Here is a 20,376-nt window from a genome sequence, read left to right as displayed (position 1 = left end):
TTCTGCTGCTTTTGGATGGAATGTCCTACATATATCTATTAAGTCCATCTGTTCTATGTATTATTTAAGGCCCATGTTTCCATATGGATTTCCTGTGTGGATGATCTGTCTATTGATGTAAGTGAGGTGTTAAAGTCCCCTACTATTATTGTGTTACTGTCAATTTCTCCCATTATATCTGTTAATATTTGATCTATTTAGGTGTTCCTATTTTGGGTGCATATATATTTACAAATTTTATATCTTCTTGTTGGATTGGTCTCTCTGTAATTACCTTCTCTGTCTCTTGTGACAGTCTTTGTTGTAAAGTCTACTTTATCTGATATAAAGATTGATACCCCACCTTCCCTTTTGTTTCCATTTTCATGAAACACCTTTTTTCCATCCCTTCACTTTCAGTGTGTGTGTCTTTAGATGTGAAGTGAGTGTCTTGTAGGTAGCATATATATGGGTCTTGTTTTGTACCCATCTGGCCACTTTTGATTGGAGCATTGAGTCCATTCACACTTAAAGTAAATCCTGATAGGAATGTACTTATTGTCATTTTCTTAATTGTTTCTTGTTTTTATAGTATTTTTTTTGTTCTTTTCTTCTCTTCCCTTGTGATTTGATGACTATTAGTTTTATGTTTGAATTCCTTTCTCTATTTTTTGTATCTCTTACAGAGTTTTGGCTTGTGGTTACCATGAGGTTCATGTATAACAGCATATATACAATCATATATATATATATATATATATATATATATATATATATATATATATATATATATGATTATTTTAGGTTGATGATATTTTAAGTTCAAATGCATCCTATAACCCTGCATTTTAATCCCCCGTAACACGTTTAATGTTTTGACATCATGTAATTTTCTTTTATCACTTTAACTACTTATGGTAGATATGACTGATTTTACTATTTTTGTCTCTTAACTCTCTTACTAGCTTTATAAGTAGATAATTTACTACCTTTACTGTATGTTTGCCTTTACCAGTGAGATTTTTCCTTTCATAATTTTCATATTTCTAGTTGTGGGGGTCTTTTCTTTTCTGCTTAGAGAAGTCCCTTTAACATTTCTTGTAAAGCTGATTCAATGGGTCTCAACTTTTTTAGCTTTAGCTTGTCTGTAAAACTGTTGATCTTTCCTTCAAATCTGAGTGATAGCCTTGCCAGGTAGAGTATTCTCTGTTGTAGGTTTTTTCCTTTCATCACTTTAAATATATCATGCCACTCCCTTCTGGGCTGCAAATTTTCTGCTGAAAGTCAGCTGATAGTCTTACAGGAGTTCTCTTGAATATAACTCATTGCCTTTCTCTTGCTGCTATTAAGATTCTCTCTTACTTTTAATTTTTGACACTTTTTTAGACATCTTTATTGGAGTATAATTGCTTTACAATGTTGTGCTAGTTTCTGCTGTATAAAAAAGTGAATCAGCTATATGTATACATATATCCCCATATCCCCTCCCTCTTGTGTCTCACTCCCTCTCACCCTCCCTATCCAACCCCTCTAGGTGGTCACAAAGCACCAAGCTGATCTCCCTGTGCTATGTGGCTGCTTCCCACTAGCTATCGATTTTACATTTGGTAGTGTATATATGTCATTTCCACTCTCTCACTTCATCCCAACTTACCATTCCCCCTCCCCGTGTCCTCAAGTCCATTCTTTACATCTGAATCTTTATTCCTGTCCTGCCCCTAGGTTCTTCAAAACCGTTTTCTTTTTTTAGATTCCATATATATGTGTTAGCATACGGTATTTGTTTTTCTCTTTCTGACTTACTTCATTCTGTGTGACAAACTCTAGGTCCATCCACCTCACTACAAATAACTCAGTTTCATTTCTTTTTATGTCTGAGTAGTATTCCATTGTATATATGTGCCACATCTTCTTTATCCATTCATCTGTTGATGGACACTTAGGTTGCTTCCATGTCCTGGCTATTGTAAATAGAGCTGCAATGAACATTGTGGTACATGACTCTTTTTGAATTATGGTTTTCTCAGGGTATATGCCCAGTAGTGGGATTTGTTTATTGCCAGTTTTAAAATAAAGTGTCTTGGTGTGGACCTCTTTGGCTTCATCTTGTTTGGGACTCTCTGTGCATCCTGGACCTGGATGCCTGTTTCCTTTTCCAGGATAGGGAACTTTTTAGCTCTTATTTTTTCAAATAAGTAAGTTCTCTGTCTCTTTCTCTCTCTTTTCTCATTCTGGGACCCCTATAATGCAAATGTTAGCATGCTTGGTGTTATCCCAGAGGTCTCTTAAACTGTCCTTATTTTTTAAAATTGGTTTTTCTGTTCAGCTTGGGTGATTTCCACTACTCTTTCTTCCAGCTCACTGATAGGTTCATCTGTACCACCTATCTACTGCTGATTACTTCTAGTGTATTTTTAACTTCAGTTGTATTCTTCAGCTCTGTTTGTTTTTACTTCATATTTTCCAACTTTTTGTTAAACTTATTGTGTTCACCCATTCTTTTCCCAAGTTCACTTAGCCTCTTTATGATCATAACCTTGTACTCTTTATTGGGTAGATTGCTTATTTCATTTTGTTTAGTGTTTTTTTTTTTGAGGTTTGGTTTTACTCCTTAGTTTGGAACATATTCCTTTGTCTCCTCATTTTGCCTAATTCTCTGTTTATTTCTATGTATTAGGTAGGTTAGTTACATTTCCTGATCTTGGAGAAATGGCCTTATGTAGGAGACATCCTATGGGGCCTAGCTGTGCATTCCCCTCTGGTCACCAGAGCTATGTGCTCTAGGGGTTTCCCCCTATGTGGGTTGGGTGGGAAGCTCTGTTGTGGTGGGCCTGACTACTGTATGTGCACTGGTAGGCAGGACTGAACCCTGACCTGGTTGGCTGCCAGGCCCTGCCTTAAATGGGGCTGCCAACCCACTAATGGGCAGGGTTGGGTCCCAGCATGGCTTGCTCTGTGGCCCAGAGGGTTCTGGTGCTGGTACTGGATTGCTGGTGGGCAGGGCTGGGGACACAGTGTGACTGGCTGTGGGGTCTGTGTTTCCCAGGGTTTGTGCCAACTTGCTGGTGGGTGAATAAGTCCCTGGTGCTCTTAGGTTAAAGAGAGGACTCCAAAATGATGCTTGCCAGCACCAGTGTCCTCGTGGTAGAATGAATTCCCAAAAGTTGGTACTGCCAGCATCTATGATTTCAGAGGGAGTCCCAGTTGCCACCTGCCTCTCTAGGAGGCTCTCCAAGATCAACAAATGCTTCTGACCTTGGTTACTTTCAAATGACTTCCTCTGTGCTGGAACTTGGAGCACATGAAAATTTTCATGTGCCTTTTAATAAAGTCTGTTTCCTATAGCTCTCCAGCTCTCCTATATGCAAGCCCCACTGGCCTTCAAAGCCAGAAGTTTTGGGGTCTTGTCTTCCCAGTGCAAGACCCCTGAGGCCGGGGAGACTAATATGGGGCTCAGACTCCTCACTCCTTGAGGAGAACGTTTGCAATTGCCATTATCCTCCCATTTGTGGGTTGCCTACCTGGGGGTGTGGGTCTTGATTATACTGTGTCTCTTTCCCTCCTACCATTCTCCTTGTGATTCCCTCTTTATATGTTTAGCTGTAGAAAATATTTTCTGCTAGTCTTCAGTTATTAATGATAGTTGCTCTGTAAATAGTTGTAATTTTGGTGTGTCCTTAGAAGGAGGTGAGTTCAGGATCTTCCTACTCTGCCATCTTGGCCATACCACTAGCTGACTTTTATAGAGTTTCTCTCTCACTTTCTCTCTCTCTCTCTCTCTCTCTCTCTCCCCCCACCCCCCCCCCCCCCCGCCCCGTTGCTGGCTTGGAAGAAGCAACCTGCCGTGATTCCTAAAGCCACAAGGAAAAGAATTCTGCCAACAACTGGACTAAGCTTGGAAGTGGCCCCTTCTCTAGTTAAACCTCTAGATTAGAGCCCAGCCTTGGCTAAGATTTTAACTTCAGCCTTACAGAGAACCCAGCTTAACTTTGCCTGGATTCTTGACACATAGAAACTGTGAGATAATAAATGTATGTTGTTTTAGGTCATTAAGTTGTGGTAGGATAGTAAACTAATATACCTTCCTCACAGCACTTCAGCCCCTTAACATGTACTCAGCCTTCTCATTCTTTTATATGCCACCCCCTCTACTTAGAATTTCCCTCCAGTTTCTTCACTATACTTTTGCCTGGCTAAATCCTTCAGGTTTTAGTTTGTCATTTCCTTTGGAAAGAATTCTTTAACCTGCATTTTTGAGACTTTCCTTCCTTGAAAAATTTGAGATGGAAAAGTTGACATACTGGTTTTAAGCCATCCTCATAAGATGTGAACAATTTCCAAATAAGGTATTTTTTCTTGAAAGAATAATGAAATTAATCACTAAACATTAAGTATATACTTAAAGGTTATTTTGTTTAGTATTATGAATGCTAATACCTCAAACAAGTCTACAGTTTAGAATTATAATATATTTGGATCTCTGTTACTTAAAAATTTTACAGACTTTATAGTTTGAAATTGATATATTATTCTTCCTAAGGTTATCTAGTGAGTACACTATTTAAAAAATTTTATTAACCACCAATATACTTCTCTATTTAACTATTTGAAAGTTCTTAAGTTTTATAGAGGTAAAACTAACAGTTGTTACAACCAGCATTAGTTTTTGTTATATTTTACTTTTGCCATATTAGATATATATTTATTCTTCAACTGATTGATAGAAGTAAAACATATAGAATATATGACAATACTTTCTCTTCAAATTCCATCTAAAAATGCTTATCTATGTTTAAGAGTGAATGTTAGGGCTTCCCTGGTGGCGCAGTGGTTGAGAGTCCGCCTGCCGATGCAGGGGACATGGGTTCGTGCCCCGGTCCGGGAAGATCCCACATGCCGCGGAGCGGCTGGGCCCGTGAGCCATGGCCACTGAGCCTGCGTGTCCGGAGCCTGTGCTCCACAATGGGAGAGGCCACAACAGTGAGAGGCCCGCATACTGCAAAAAAAAAAAAAAAAAGTGAATGTTAATTGTGAAAATGACTATACTACCCAAAGCAATCTACAGATTCAATTCAATCCCTATCAAACTACCAATGGCATTTTTCACAGAACTAGAAAAAGAATTTATTTTATTTTTTAAACATCTTTATTGGAGTATAATTGCTTTACAAAAACTGAACTGGAGGAATCAGGCTCCCTGACTTCAGATTATACTACAAACTACAGTAATCAAGACAGTATGGTACTGGCACATGAAGAGAAATATAGATCAATGGAATAGGATAGAAAGCCCAGAGGTAAACCCATGCACATATGGTCACCCATCTTTGATAAAGAAGGCAAAAATATACAATGGAGAAAGGACAGCCTCTTCAATAAGTGGTGCTGGGCAAATTGGACAGCTACATGTAAAAGAATGAAATTAGAACACTTCCTAACACCATACACAAAAATAAACTCAAAATGGATTAAAGGCCTAAATGTAAGGCCAGATACTATAAAACTTTTAGAGGAAAACATATGCAGAACACTCTAAGAAGTAAATCACAGCAAGATACTTTTTGACCCACCTCCTAGAGAAATGGAAATAAAAACAAAAATTTAAAAATGGGACCTAATGAAACTTAGAAGCTTTTGCACAGCAAAGGAAACTGTAAACAAGATGAAAAGACAACCCTCAGAATAGGAGAAAATATTTACAGATGAAGCAACTGACAAAGGATTAATCTCCAAAATTTACAAACAGCTCATGAAGCTCAATAGCAAAAAACAAACAACCCAATCCAAAAATGGGCAGAAGGCCTAAACAGACATTTTTCCAAAGAAGACATACTGATTGCCAACAAACACATGAAAGGATGCTTAACATCACTCATCATTAGAGAAATGCAAATCAAAACTACAATGAGGTATCACCTCACACCAGTCAGAATAACCATCATCAAAAAATCTACAAACAATAAATGCTCCAGAGGGTGTGGGGAAAAGGGAACCCTCTTCCACTCTTGGTGGGAATGTGTATTGATACAGCCACTATGGAACACAGTATGGAGGTTCCTTAAAAATCTAAAAATAGAACTACTATATGACCCAGCAATCCCACTACTGGGCATATACCCTGGGAAAACCATAATTCAAAAAGAGTCATGTACCACAATGTTCATTGCAGCACTATTTACAATAGCCAGGACATGGAAGCAACCTAAGTGTCCATTGACAGATGAATGGATAAAGAAGATGTGGCACATATATACAATGGAATATTACTCAGCCATAAAAAGAAATGAAATTGAGTTATTTGTAGTGAGTTGGATAGGCCTAGAGTCTGTCTGTCATACAGAGTGAAGTAAGTCAGAAAGAGAATAACAAATACCGTATGCTAACACATATATATGGAATATAAAAAGAAAAAATGGTTCTGAAGAACCTAGGGGCAGGACAGGAATAAAGACACAGACGTAGAGAATGGAATTGAGGACACGCGGAGGGGGACGGTTAAGCTGAGCTGAAGTGAGAGAGTTGCATCGACATTTATACACTACCAAATGATAAATAGATAGTTGGTGGGAAGCAGCCACCTAGCACAGGGAGATCAGCTTATGCTTTGTGACCACCTAGAGGGGTGGGATGGGGAGCGTGGCAGTGCAACAGAAGAGGGAGGGGATATGGGGATATATGTATACGTATAGCTGATTCACTTGGTTTTACAGCAGCAACTAACACAACAATGTAAAGCAATTATACTCCAATAAATATGTTTTTAAAAAGTGAATATTAAGATGTTAACAATAAGTCTTACTGACTTCCCTTGTTTATATTGCTATCATTATTATGGTAATGAATATGACAGGTTATCACATGATTATTGATTACACACAAGCTTAAGAATGCCAGAAATTAAGTTTTTGGTAGATTGTATTACATACTCAACATTATTTATTCCTTCCCCACCCTGTAGGCCGAGTATACCTTACTGCCCCATCGTTTAGGGAATTGGCCAGCCATGTGACTTACTTCAGTCAATAGAATGTAAGTAAATGTGGTGTACAGACTCTAGAATTGTCTCCGTGATCCTTACCTGGTGTTCGTGCCCTTTTGCAATCCCTACCCCTTGAGTTTGGGTGGGACTTGTAATATGCCTCTAACTGATGGAATATGGCAAAGGTGATGAAATGTCACTTCCATGATTATATTACATGATATAAGATCTAGTCTTGCTAGCAGATTTACTTTAGAGACTCTTCTTTCTAGCTTCATGAAGTCATCAGCCCTGTTGTCACATTGCAAGGAACTGTGGAGAGGCCTCTAGGAACTGCAAACAGCATCTAGAACTGTTGGCGGCCTCTAGGAGCTGAGGGCAACCTTTAGGAGATGAGGGTAGCCTTCAGCTTACAGCCAGCAAGTAGCTGGTGAACCTTTAAGCAGTGGATCCAGTTAAGCAATGTCCAGACTCCTGACCCACAGGAAATGTGAGACAATAAATGTGTTGTTGTAAGCCACTAACTTTTTTGTAATTTGTCATTTAGCAATAGCTAACTAATATAGTGGATATGGTATACCTCACATCAGAAAAGAAGGTTTAAATACCCTTTCATGGTTTGGCTCTGTCTCCCTCAAGCTTTAGCTTTCCAACAAGAGAAGAGTGGGCCAAAGGGAGTGGCAGTACCTTTAGCTTGGGTCACTGAATGAAAAGATTCATGAGGCCCAGCCAAACAGCAAAGCTGTAATTAACCATTAGCCCTCATGTAAGAATCACTGGGAATGTTTGTTGTAAGCCATCGAAATTTTGGAATTGTTTGTTGCCACAACATAAACTAATTAATTAAAAGTTGAAGAATATATTGGCTATTCAGTCTGCAAATATCAAAGCCAAAGCTAAGGAGTGATGTCATCAAGATGGTGAAGTAGAATACCAAGCCTCTGTCTTCCCACAAAGATCAACAATTACATAGCTAGCCACAAACAGAAACAGCTCTGGGAGACCACAAGAGTCCACTGAAGAGACTTCAGCAACACAGTGGAACAAAAAACCTAAGAATAACCACACAAAAAGAGAAGGAACAACAGCTTCATTTTGCCTGCATCATCCCATCCCCCAAGCTGACATTACTCAGTGCCAAGAAGTAACTCTCCAGCTAGAAAGAGTTCCATTGCTAGGAAAGGGAGAATGCAGTGAGTGACCAGCTTCCCCACCCTTTCAAGGCACCACATGGAGGACCCATTTCAGTTTTTTCTCACCGAGACTGGCAAAGCTGAGACATATAGAGGTGGCAAGGAACAAGAAAGAGAGCAGGGCTACCAGTATTAGCTATGCAGCAGGAGAGTCCATGGTTCCCAGTGGCCTGCTCTATAGAGGACCCAGCAGCCTTTGCCACTAAAGAAACCAATGGCCAGCACAGCCTGTGTGGACCTCCTGCAGATTTCACCATTTTTTGCTCCACAGGTATTCGCATTCACAGATGCCAGGTACCCAAGACCCTCCCAGCTCCCTCTACCCGCTCCTGCTGGAGGCTGAGATCTGTACCAGCAGCCAGCCCAGGCCTCTGTAGCCATGTGAATGCAAGACACTAGTCTAGATGCCTGTGGCTGACCCTAACTGCTATATGAGTGCTTGGGGATAGTCCCTCGAGCAGTGCACTAGCACGCCAACACCCTGCCTCTCATCACTGCTACGTCTGTGCCCATGGCAAGATCCTGCAGTCAAGGTCCTCACAGCTGCTTATGGGTCTAGATTTGGCCTTATATCCAGTCACTGGCCTTATATCCAGGTGAGCCACCAATGGGCTCACCTGCATCTAGCCTCCCCCATCCCCTAGCTATGTACCTGCATACCCCTGGCCTGACCCTCATCACCCACATCCACTGTTGGGCACAAACCCATGTGGAGACACTGCAGCCACTATAGTGCATGCCAACAAACAAGGCCCCTGAAACTGCTGTGGACCTGGCTCTTGTCCTGTCTCCTGTCTTTAGCCTGAACAACTTGTCTCACCCGCTACTAGCCCCTCCAGGTTTGCACCTGCATAACTCTAGCTGATTTCCTTCCCTGGCCTCAACTGCTGTATGTGCACTCATGGGAAGACCCTACAGCAACAGGAATGCATGCCAATACCCAGGTCCTCCACAGCTGCCAGTGTGAACCAACAGTTGGCCCAGTCCCTTACTGTTGGCCCTGGCCCCCACCACTGTGTGTATGTCTGCAAGAAGCCCCTCCCACTATACAGGCACCTGCAGCTGGCCCCCATAGCCAAGCATGTGCATGCCACCAGCTCCAGCTATCACCACTGCCTGCCCTGGTCTCTAGCTGCTAGGCCTGGAGGTACAGCTGAGGACCCCAAAAACCCCTGTAGCCACTGCAAGCCCCCACAGTGCTCACCACACATTTATTGATGCTGTGGATCCCAGCAGCCTGAGCTGACAAGACATCATGACTCCACTCAGACCTGGAGCCACCACATGCCCCTGAACTTGTGCCCTTCACCACCAAATCCAGGGTCACATCATGCTCCATCATGCTTCAATTGCAAGTGAAGGCCTTTCCTTACCAAAGTCAGTCCATAAAGTCTGGAAAGGGTGACTGAATCTTCAAATGTGCAGGAACCTATGCAAGACTACAGGGATCACAAAGAATCAGGAAAATATGACACCACCAAAGGAACATAGTAAACTTCTAGTAACTGACCTTAAATAAATGGAGTTTTGTGAATTGTCTGAAAAAGAATTCAAAGTAATTTTTCTAAAGATGCTGAGAGAGCTATAAGAGAACACAGATAAACAATTAAACAAAGTCAGGAAAAAATACAAAAACAAAATTAAGTCCAACAAAGAGATAGAAAACATAAAGAAGAACCAAACAAAAATTGTGGAGCTGAGGATACAGTGACTGAAATGAACTCAATAGAGAGCTTCATCATCAGATGGGACCAAACAGATCAATGAGCTCAAAGACAGATCATTTGAAATTATTGAGTCAGAGGAACAAAAAGAAAAAAAGAATGAAAAAGTCTATAGGACTTATGGGACATCATTACAATAAACAATCTATGGTGTCATTGGAATCCCAGAAAGAGAAGAGAAGGAGAAAGTTTAAATAAATAATAGCTGAGAACTTCCCAAACCTGGGGAGAGATTTGGATATCCAAATTCATGAAGCTAGGAGGCCACCTGATAATATCAATCCAAAACAATCTTTTCTAAGAAACATTATAATAAAACTGTCTAAAAGCTAATGCAGAAGAGATTTTTAAAGCAGAAAGAGAAAAAAATCTCTTATACAAGGGAACCCAGCAGAACCTTGAAGACCAGGAGAGAATGAGATGATATATTTAAAGTGCTGAAAGAAAAAGCTGCCAACCAAGATGACTTTACCTAGCAACGTTGTCCTTCAGAAATGAAGATGAGATAAAGACTTTCTCGAAAAAATAAAAGATGAGGGAGTTCATCACCACCAAATTTGCCTTACAGGAAATGCTAAAAGGAGTTCTTCAAGCTGAAATGAAAGGATGCTAATGAGTAATATGAAAACATAAGAAAATGTGTAACAAACTGGTAATGTTAAGTATATAGTCTGATTTAGAAATCTCTAATACTGTAATAGGGTGGTATGTTGACCACATAACTCTAGTATAAAAGTTAAAGGACAAAAGTATTAAAAATAGGGAGGAGATAGGGAGATGGGGATATATGTATATGTATAGCTGACTCACTTTGTTATAAAGCAGAAACGAACACACCATTGTAAAGCAATTATACTCCAATAAAGATGTTTAAAATATAGCTACAATAATTTGTTAATGGCTACACAATATAAATACATGTAAATTGTGACATCAAAAACATAAAATGGAGGGAGCAAAAGGGTAGAGTTTTTGTATGCAACCAATATTGAGTTGTTATTAGCTTAAGTAGACTGTTATATCAATAAAATGTTTCCAGTAAGCCTCAGGGTAACCACACACAAAAAATCCTATAATACATGAACACAAAATAAAGAAAAGAGAATCAAAGTACATTACTGTGGAAAAATCATCAATTGAAAAGGAAGACAGTAAGAGAAGTAAAAAGGAGCAAAGGAACTTCAAAACAGCCAGAGAACAATTAATAAGCTTTTAATAGTAAGTCCTTACCTATCAAAAATTACTTTGAGTGTAAATAGATTAAATTCTCCAATCAAAAGGCATAAAGTTACTTGATGATTAAGTAAAAACAAGACCCAGCTATATGTTGCCTATAAGAGACTCACTTCAGCTTCAAGGACACACATAGGCTCAAAGTGAAGGGGTGAAAAAGATATTCCACAGATGTGGAAACCAAAAGAGAGCAGGGGTACTAATATCAGACAAAACTAACTTTATTTTTTTTTATTGAATGAAAGATTTTTAAAATTCTAAAGTGCTTTACAATTTTTATGTTTCACACACATGATTTCATTATAATCCCATAATAACCTTTTTTTTTGCCTCTACCCCTATATTGCCCCTCTCTCCTTCTCTCCCCACACTGGTAATCACTGTTTATTCCCTATATCTGTGAGTCTGCTTCTTTTTAGTTTTATTCACTAATTTGTTGTATTTTTTAGATTCCACATATAAGTGATATCATACAGTATTTTTCTTCTCTGTCTTACTTATCTGACTTAGCATAATATCCCCCCAAGTCCATCATGTTGGTGCAAATGGAAAAATTTCATTCTTTAGAGAAAACAGATTTTAAGTCAAAAATTGTAATGAGAAAAAGTGCTCAATTCATCAAGAAGATAACAATTGTAAATATATAGGAACCCAACATCAGAGCACCTAAACATATTAAGCAAACACTAACAGATCTGAAGGGAGTAATAGACAACAGTATGATAACAATAGGGACTTCAATAAACCAGTTTTGACCATGGATAGATCACCCAGATAGACAATCAATCTGAAAACATTAGACTTGAACTATACTTTAGACCAAATGAACCTAACAGACATATACCAAACATTCCATTCACAATGAGCATAACACACATCCTTCTCAAGTGCACATGCAACGTTCTCCAGGATAGATCATATGTGGTCACAAAACAAGTCTTAGCAAATTTTAAAAGACTGAAGAAGTATCAAGTATCTTTTCTGACCACATGATATGAAACTAGAAATCAATGAATAAGGAAAACTGGAAAATTCACAAATATGTGGAAATTAAACAACACATGCCTGACCAATCAATGGGTCAAAGATGATCAAAAGGGAAATCAAAAATATCTTGAAATAAATGAAAATGGAAACACAACATACCAAAACATATAGGATGAAGCAAGAGAAGTCCTGAAAGGGAAGTTGATAGTTATAATGCCTACATTAAAAAAAAGAAAGATCAAGGAGCTTCAAGAAGGTGGAAGAGTAAGACACGGAGATCACCTTCCTCTTGACAAATACATCAGAAATACATCTACATGTGGAACAGCTCCTATAGAATACCTACTGAACGCTGGCAGAAGACCTCAGACCTCCCAAAAGGCAAGAAACTCCCCATGTACCTGGGTAGGGCAAAAGAAAAAAGAAAAAACAAAGACAAAAAAATAGGGATGGGACCTGAACTACTAGGAGGGAGCTGTGAAGGAGGAAAGGTTTCCACACACTAGCCTTCCACACGAAGCCCCTTCACAGGCAGGGACTGTGGGTGGCAGAGCGGGGGAGGTTCAGAGCCACAGAGGAGAGTGCAGCAACAGGGGTGCGGAGGGTAAAGCAGAAAGATTCCTGCAGAGAGGAGCGGTGCCGGCCAGCACTCACCAGCCTGAGAGGCTTGTCTGCTCACCTATCGGGGTGGATGGGGGCTGGGAGATGAGGCTCGGGCTTCGGTCGGATCCCAGGGCGAGGACTAGGGTTGGCTGCATGAACACAGCCTGAAGGGACTAGTGCACCACAGCTAGCTGGGAGGGAGTCCAGGAAAAAGTCTGGATCTGCCGAAGAGGCAAGAGACCTTTTCTTCCCTCTTTGTTTCCTGGTGCATGAGGAGGGGGTATTAAGAGTGCCGCTTAAAGGAACTCCAGAGACTGGCGCAAGCTGCGGCTATCAGGGCGGACACCAGAGACGGGCATGGGACACTAAAGCTGCTGCTGCCGCCACCAACAAGCCTGTGTGCAAGCACAGGTCACTATCCACACCTCCCCTTCTGGGAGCCTGTGCAGCCCACCACGGCCAGGGTCACGTGATTCAGGGACAACTTCCCCGGGAGAGCACACGGCACACCTCAGCCTGGTGCAGTCACGCTGGCCTCTGCCGCCGCAGGCTCGCCCTGCATCCATACCCCTCCCACCCCTGGCCTGAGTGAGCAAGAGCCCCCGAATCAGCTGCTCCTTTAACCCCGTCCTGTCTGAGCAAAGAACAGACGTCCTCCGGCGACCTACACGCAGAGGCAGGTCCAAATCCAAAGCTGAACACCAGGAGCAGTGTGAACAACAAAGAGAAAGGGAAACTTCTCCAAGCAGCCTCAGGAGCAGCAGATTAAATCTCCACCATCAACTTGATGTACTCTGCATGTGTGGAATACCTGAATAGACAATGAATCATCTCTAATAAAGGAGGGGGACATTGGGAGCAAAGATTTTTTTTTTCCTTTTTCCGGGGGGATGAAGTACTCCTGGTTCTCCAACCAGGCATCAGGGCAGTGCCTCTGAGGTGGGAGAGCCAACTTCAGGACACTGGTCCACAAGAGACCTCCCAACTCCACGTAATATCAAACGGTGAAAATCACAAAGAGATCTCCATCTCAACGCCAAGACCCAGCTTCACTCAACGAAGAGCAAGCTAAAGTGCTGGACACCCTATGCCAAGCAACTAGCAAGACAGGAACACACTCCCACCCATTAGCAGAGAGGCTGTCTAAAATCATAATAAGGCCACAGACAACACAAAACACACCACCAGACGCGGGCCTGCCCAACAGAAGGACAAGATCCAGGCTAACCCACCAGAACACAGGCAGTAGGCCCCTCCACCAGGAACCCTACAGAACCCACTGAACCAACCATAGCCACAGGGGACAGACAGCAAAAACAACGGGAACTACAAACCGGCAGCCTGCAAAAAGGAGACCCCAAACACAGTAAGTTAAGCAAAATGAGAAGACAGAAAAACACACAGCAGATGAAGGAGCAAGGTAAAAACCCATCAGACCTAACAAATGAAGAGGAAATAGGCAGTCTACCTGAAAAAGAATTCAGAATAATGATAGTAAAGATGATCCAAAATCTAGGAAATAGCATAGAGAAAATACAAGAAACATTTAACAAGGAACTAGAAGAACTAAAGAGCAAACAAACGAAGATGAACAACAGAGTAAATGAAATTAAAAATTCTCTAGAAGGGATCAAGAGCAGAATAACTAAGGCAGAAGAACGGATAAGTGACCTGGAAGATAAAATAGTGGAAATAACTACTGCAGAGCAGAAAAAAGAATGAAAAGAACTGAGGACAGTCTCAGAGACCTCTAGGACAACATTAAATGCACCAACGTTCGAATTATATGGGTCCCAGAGGAAGAAGAGAAAAAGAAAGGGACTGAGAAAATATTTGAAGACATTATAGATCAAAACTTACCTAATATGGGAAAGGAATAGTTAATCAAGTCCAGGAAGCACAGAGAGTCCCATACAGGATAAATCCAAGGAGAAACATGCCAAGACACATATTAATCAAACTATCAAAAATTAAATACAAAGAAAAAATATTAAAAGCAGCAAGGGAAAAACAACAAAAAACACACAAGAGAATCCCCATAAGGTTAACAGCTGGTCTTTCAGCAGAAACTCTGCAAGCCAGAAGACCGGGGTTGGGGGGGGGGCAGGACATATTTAAAGTGATGAAGGAGAAAAACCTACAACCAAGATAACTCTACCCAGCAAGGATTTCATTCAGATTTGATGGAGAAATTAAAACCTTTACAGACAAGCAAAAGCTAAGAGAATTCAGCACCACCAAACGAGCTTTACAACAAATGCTAAAGGAACTTCTCTGGGCAGGAAACACAAGAGAAAGAAAAGACCTATTATAACAAATCCAAAACAATTAAGAAAATGGTAATAGGAACATACATATCGATAATTACCTTAAATGTAAATGCATTAAATGTTCCAACTAAGAGATATAGACTGTCTGAATGGATACAAAAACAAGACTCGTATATATGCTGTCTACAAGACACCCACTTCAGACCTAGGGACACATACAGACTGAAAGTGAGGCAATGGACAAAGATATTCTATGCAAATAGAATTCAAAAGAAAGCTGGCATAGGAATTCTAACATCAGACAAAATACAATTTAAATTAAAGACTATTACAAGAGACAAAGAAGGACACTACATAATGATCAAGGGATATGTAAATGAAGAAGATATAACAATTGTAAATATTTATGCAGCCAAGATAGGAGCACTTCAATACATAGAGCAAATACTAACAGGCATAAAAGGGGAAATCGACAGTAACACAAACATAGTAGGGGACTTTAACACCCCACTTTCACCAATGGACAGATCATCCAAAATGAAAATAAATAAGGAAACACAAGCTTTAAATGATACATTAAACAAGATGGACTTAATTGATATTTATAGGACATTCCATCCAAAAACAACAGAATACACATTCTTCTCAAGTACTCATGGAACATTCTCCAGGATAGATCATATCTTGGGTCAGAAATCAAGCCTTGGTAAATTTAGGAAATCTGAAATTGTATCAGGTATCTTTTTGGACCACAATGCTATGAGACAAGATATCAATTACAGGAAAAATTCTGTAAAAAATGCAAGCACATGGAGGCTAAACAATACACTACTTAATAACGAAGAGATCACTGAAGAAATCAAAGAGAAAATCAAAAAGTACCTACAGAAAAAAGACAATGAAAACACGATGACCCAAAACCTATGAGATGCAGCGAAAGCAGTTCTAAGAGGGAAGTTTATAGCAATACAATCCTACGATAAGAAACAAGAAACATCTCAAATAAACAACCTAACCTTACACATAAAGCAATTAGAGAAAGAAGAACAAAAAAACCCCAAAGTTAGGAGAAGGAAAGAAATAATAAAGATCAGATCAGAAATAAATGAAAAAGAAATGAAGGAAATGATAGCAAAGATCAATAAAGTTAAAAGGTGGTTCTTTGAGAAGATAAAAAAAACTGATAAACCATTACCCAGACTCATCAAGAAAAGAAGGGAGAAGACACAAAACAATAGAACTAGAAGTGAAAAAGGAGAAGTAACAACTGACATGGCAGAAATACAAAGGATCATGAGAGATTACTACAAGCAACTCTATGCCAAAAAAACGGACAAACTGGAAGAAATGGACAAATTATTAGAAATGAACAACCTTCTGAAACTGAACCAGGAAGAAATAGAAAATATGAACAGACCAATCACAAGTACTGAAATTGACGCCATGATTAAAAATATTCCAACAAACAAAAGTCCAGGAACAGATGGCTTCACAGGCAAATTCTATCAAACATTTAGAGAAGAGCTAACACTTACCCTTCTCAAACTCTTCCAAAATATAGCAGAGGGAGGAACACTCCAAAACTCATTCTACGAGGCCACCATCACCCTGATACCAAAACCAGACAAAGATGTCACAAAGAAAGAAAACTACAGGCCAATATCACTGATGAACATAGATGCAAAAATCCTCAACAAAATACTAGCAAACAGAATCCAACTGCACATTCAAAGGATCATACACCATGACCAAGTGGGGTTTATCCCACGAATGTAAGGATTCTTCCATACACGCAAATCAATCAATGGGATACACCATATTAACAGTTTGAAGGAGAAAAACCATATGATCATCTCAATAGATGCAGAGAAAGCTTTCGACAAAATTCAACACCAATTTATGACAAAAACCCTGAAGAAAGTAGGCATAGAGGGAAGTTTCCTCAACATAATAAAGGCCATATATAACAAACCCACAGCCAACATCATCCTCAATGGTGAAATACTGAAACCATTTCCACTAAGATCAGGAACAAGACAAGGTTGCCCACTCTCACGGTTATTATTCAACATAATTTTGGAAGTTTTAGCCACAGCAATCAGAGAAGAAAAAGAAATAAAAGGAATCCAAATAAGAAAAGAAGAAGTAAAGCTGTCACTGTTTTCAGATGACATGATACTATACATAGAGAATCCTAAAGATGCTACCAGAAAACTACTAGAGCTAATCGATGAATTTGGTAAATAGCAGGATACAAAATTACTGCACAGAAATCTCTCACATTCCTATACACTAATGATCAAAAATCTGAAAGTGAAATTAAGAAAGCATTCCCATTTACCATCGCAACAAAAAGAATAAAATATCTAGTAATAAACCTACCTAAGGAGACAAAAGACCTGTATGCAGAAAATTATAAGACACTGATGAAAAAATTAAAGATGATACAAATAGATGGAGAGATATACCATGTTCTTGGATTGGAAGAATCAACATTGTGAAAATGACTCTACTACCCAAAGCAATCTACAGATTCAATGCAATTCCTATCAAAATACCAATGGCATTTATCACAGAACTAGAACAAAAAAATTCACAAGTTGTATGGAAACACAAAATACCCTGAATACCCAAAGCAATTTTGAGAAAGGAAAACGGAGCTGGAGGAACCAGGCTCCCTGATTTCAGACTCTGTTACAGTGCTACAGTAATCAAGAAAGTATGGTACTGGCACAAAAACAGAAATATGGATCAAAGGAACAGGATAGAAAGCCGAGAGATAAACCCATGCACATATGGTCACCTTATTTTTGATAAAGGAGGCAAGAATATACAATGGAGAAAAGACAGCCTCTTCAATAAGTGGTGCTGGGAAAACTGGACAGGTACATGTGAAAGTATGAAATTAGAACACTCCCTAACACCATACACAAAAATAAACTCAAAATGGATTAAAGACCTAAGTGTAAGGCCAGAAACTATCAAACTCTTAGAGGAAAACATAGACAGAACACTGTATGACATAAATCACAGCAAGATCCTTTTTGACCCACCTCCTAGAGAAATGGAAATAAAAACAAAAATAAACAAATCAGACTAATGAAACTTAAAAGCCTTCACACAGCAAAGGAAACCATAAACAAGACCAAAAGACAACCCTCAGAATGGAAGAAAATATTTGCAAATGAAGCAACTTACAAAGGATTATTCTCCAAAATTTACAAGCCGTTTATGCAGCTCAATAACATAAAAACAAACAACCCAATCCAAAAATGGGCAGAAGAGCTAAACAGACACTTCTCCAAAGAAGATATACAGATTGCCAACAAACACATGAAAGAATGCTCAACATCATTAATCATTAGAGAAATGTAAATCAAAACTGCAATGTGATATCATCTCCCATCTGTCAGAATGGCCATCATAAAAAAATCTAGAAACAAGAAATGCTGGAGAGTGTGTGCAGTAAAGGGAACCCTCTTGCACTGTTGGTGGGAATGTAAATTGATACAGCCAGTATTGAGAACAATATGGAAGTGTCTTAAAGAAGTACAAATAGAAATACCATACGACCCAGCAATTCCACTACTGGGCATATACCCTGAGCAAACCATAATTCAAAAAGAGTCATGTACCAATATGTTCATTGCAGCTCTATTTACAATAGCCAGGACATGGAATCAACCTGAGTGTCCATCAACATATGAATGGATAAAGAAGATGTGGCCCAGATATACAATGGACTATTACTCAGCCATAAAAAGAAATGAAATTGAGTTATTTGTAGTGAGGTGGATGGACCTAGAGTCTGTCATACAGAGTGAACTAAGTCAGAAAGAGAAAAACAAATACTGTATGCTAACACACACACACACACACACACACACACACACACACACATATATATATATATATGGAATCTAAGAAAGAAAAAAATGGTCATGAAGAACCTAGGGGTAAGATGGGAGTAAAGACACATACCTTCTTGAGAATGGACTTGAGGATATAGGGAGGGGGAAGGGTAAGCTGTGAGAAAGTGAGAGAGTGGCATGGACTTATATACACTACCAAACGTAAAATAGATAGCTAGTGGAAAGCAGCCGCATAGCACAGGGAAATCAGCTCGGTGGTTTGTGACCACCTAGATGGGTGGGATAGGGAGGGTGGGAGGGAGACACAAGAATGAGGAGATACGGGGATATATGTATATGTATAACTGATTCACTTTGTTATAAAGCAGAAACTAACACACCATTGTAAAGCAATTATACTCCAATAAAGTTACAAAAAAAGAGAGAAAGATCTCATATAAACAACCTCATGGAACTAGAAAAACAAAGCCAAGTTAAACCCAAATTTAGCAGAAGTAAGGAGATACCAAAGATTATGTAAAAATAAGTGATATAGAGAATTAGAAAAATAATAGAAAAGATCAACAAAATCAAGATTTTGGGTTTTTTTGAATTTTGTTTTACTTACTTTTTTATACAGAGGTTCTTATTAGTTATCCGTTTTTTACATATTATTGTATATATGTCAATCCCAATCTCCCAATCATCACACCACCCCACCACCACCACTTTCTCCCCCTTGGTGTCTGTACATGTTTTCTACATCTGTGTCTCAATTTCTGCCCTGTAAACCAGTTAATCTGTACCATTTTTCTAGGTTCCACATATATGTGTTAATATACAATATTTGTTTTCCTCATTCTGACTTACTTCACTCTGTATGACAGTCTCTAGATCCATCCACGTCTCTCCAAATGATCCAATTTCGTTCCTTTTAATAGCTGAGTAATATTCCATTGTATATATGTACCACATCTTCTTTATCCATTCGTCTGTTGATGAGCATTTAGGTTGCTTCCATGACCTGGCTATTGTAAATAGTGCTGCAATGAACATTGGGGTCCCTGTGTCTTTTTGAATTATGGTTTTCTCTGGGTTACAAGATAAACAAAAGTGACAAAGTTTCAGCTACACTAAGAAAAAATGAGAGAGGACTTAAATAAATAAAATTATAAATGAAAGGACAGACATTACAAAGGATAATAAGAGACTATTGTGAATAATTATATGCCAAAAATTTGGATGACCTAGAAGAAATGGAAAAATTCCTAGAAACATACAAACTACCATATCTGAATCATAAAGAAATAGAAAATCTGAAGGGACAAATAACAAGTAAGGAGATTGAATCAGTAATCAAAAACCTTCCTATAAACAAAAGCCCAGCACCAGATGGCCTTGTGTGGGTGAAATCTATCGAACATTTAAGAAAGAATTAATGCCAACTCTTCTCAAACTCTTCCAAATAACTGAGAGGAAGAAACAGTCTCCAACTCATTTTATGAGGACAGCATTACCCTGATACCAAAGCCACATAAGGGTACTATAAGGATAGCA

The sequence above is a fragment of the Delphinus delphis genome, chromosome X (assembly GCF_949987515.2).
Source record: "Delphinus delphis chromosome X, mDelDel1.2, whole genome shotgun sequence".
Lineage (NCBI taxonomy): Eukaryota > Metazoa > Chordata > Mammalia > Artiodactyla > Delphinidae > Delphinus > Delphinus delphis.
The sequence above is the reverse complement of the archived record's forward strand: the minus strand, read 5'-3'. Positions refer to the sequence as shown.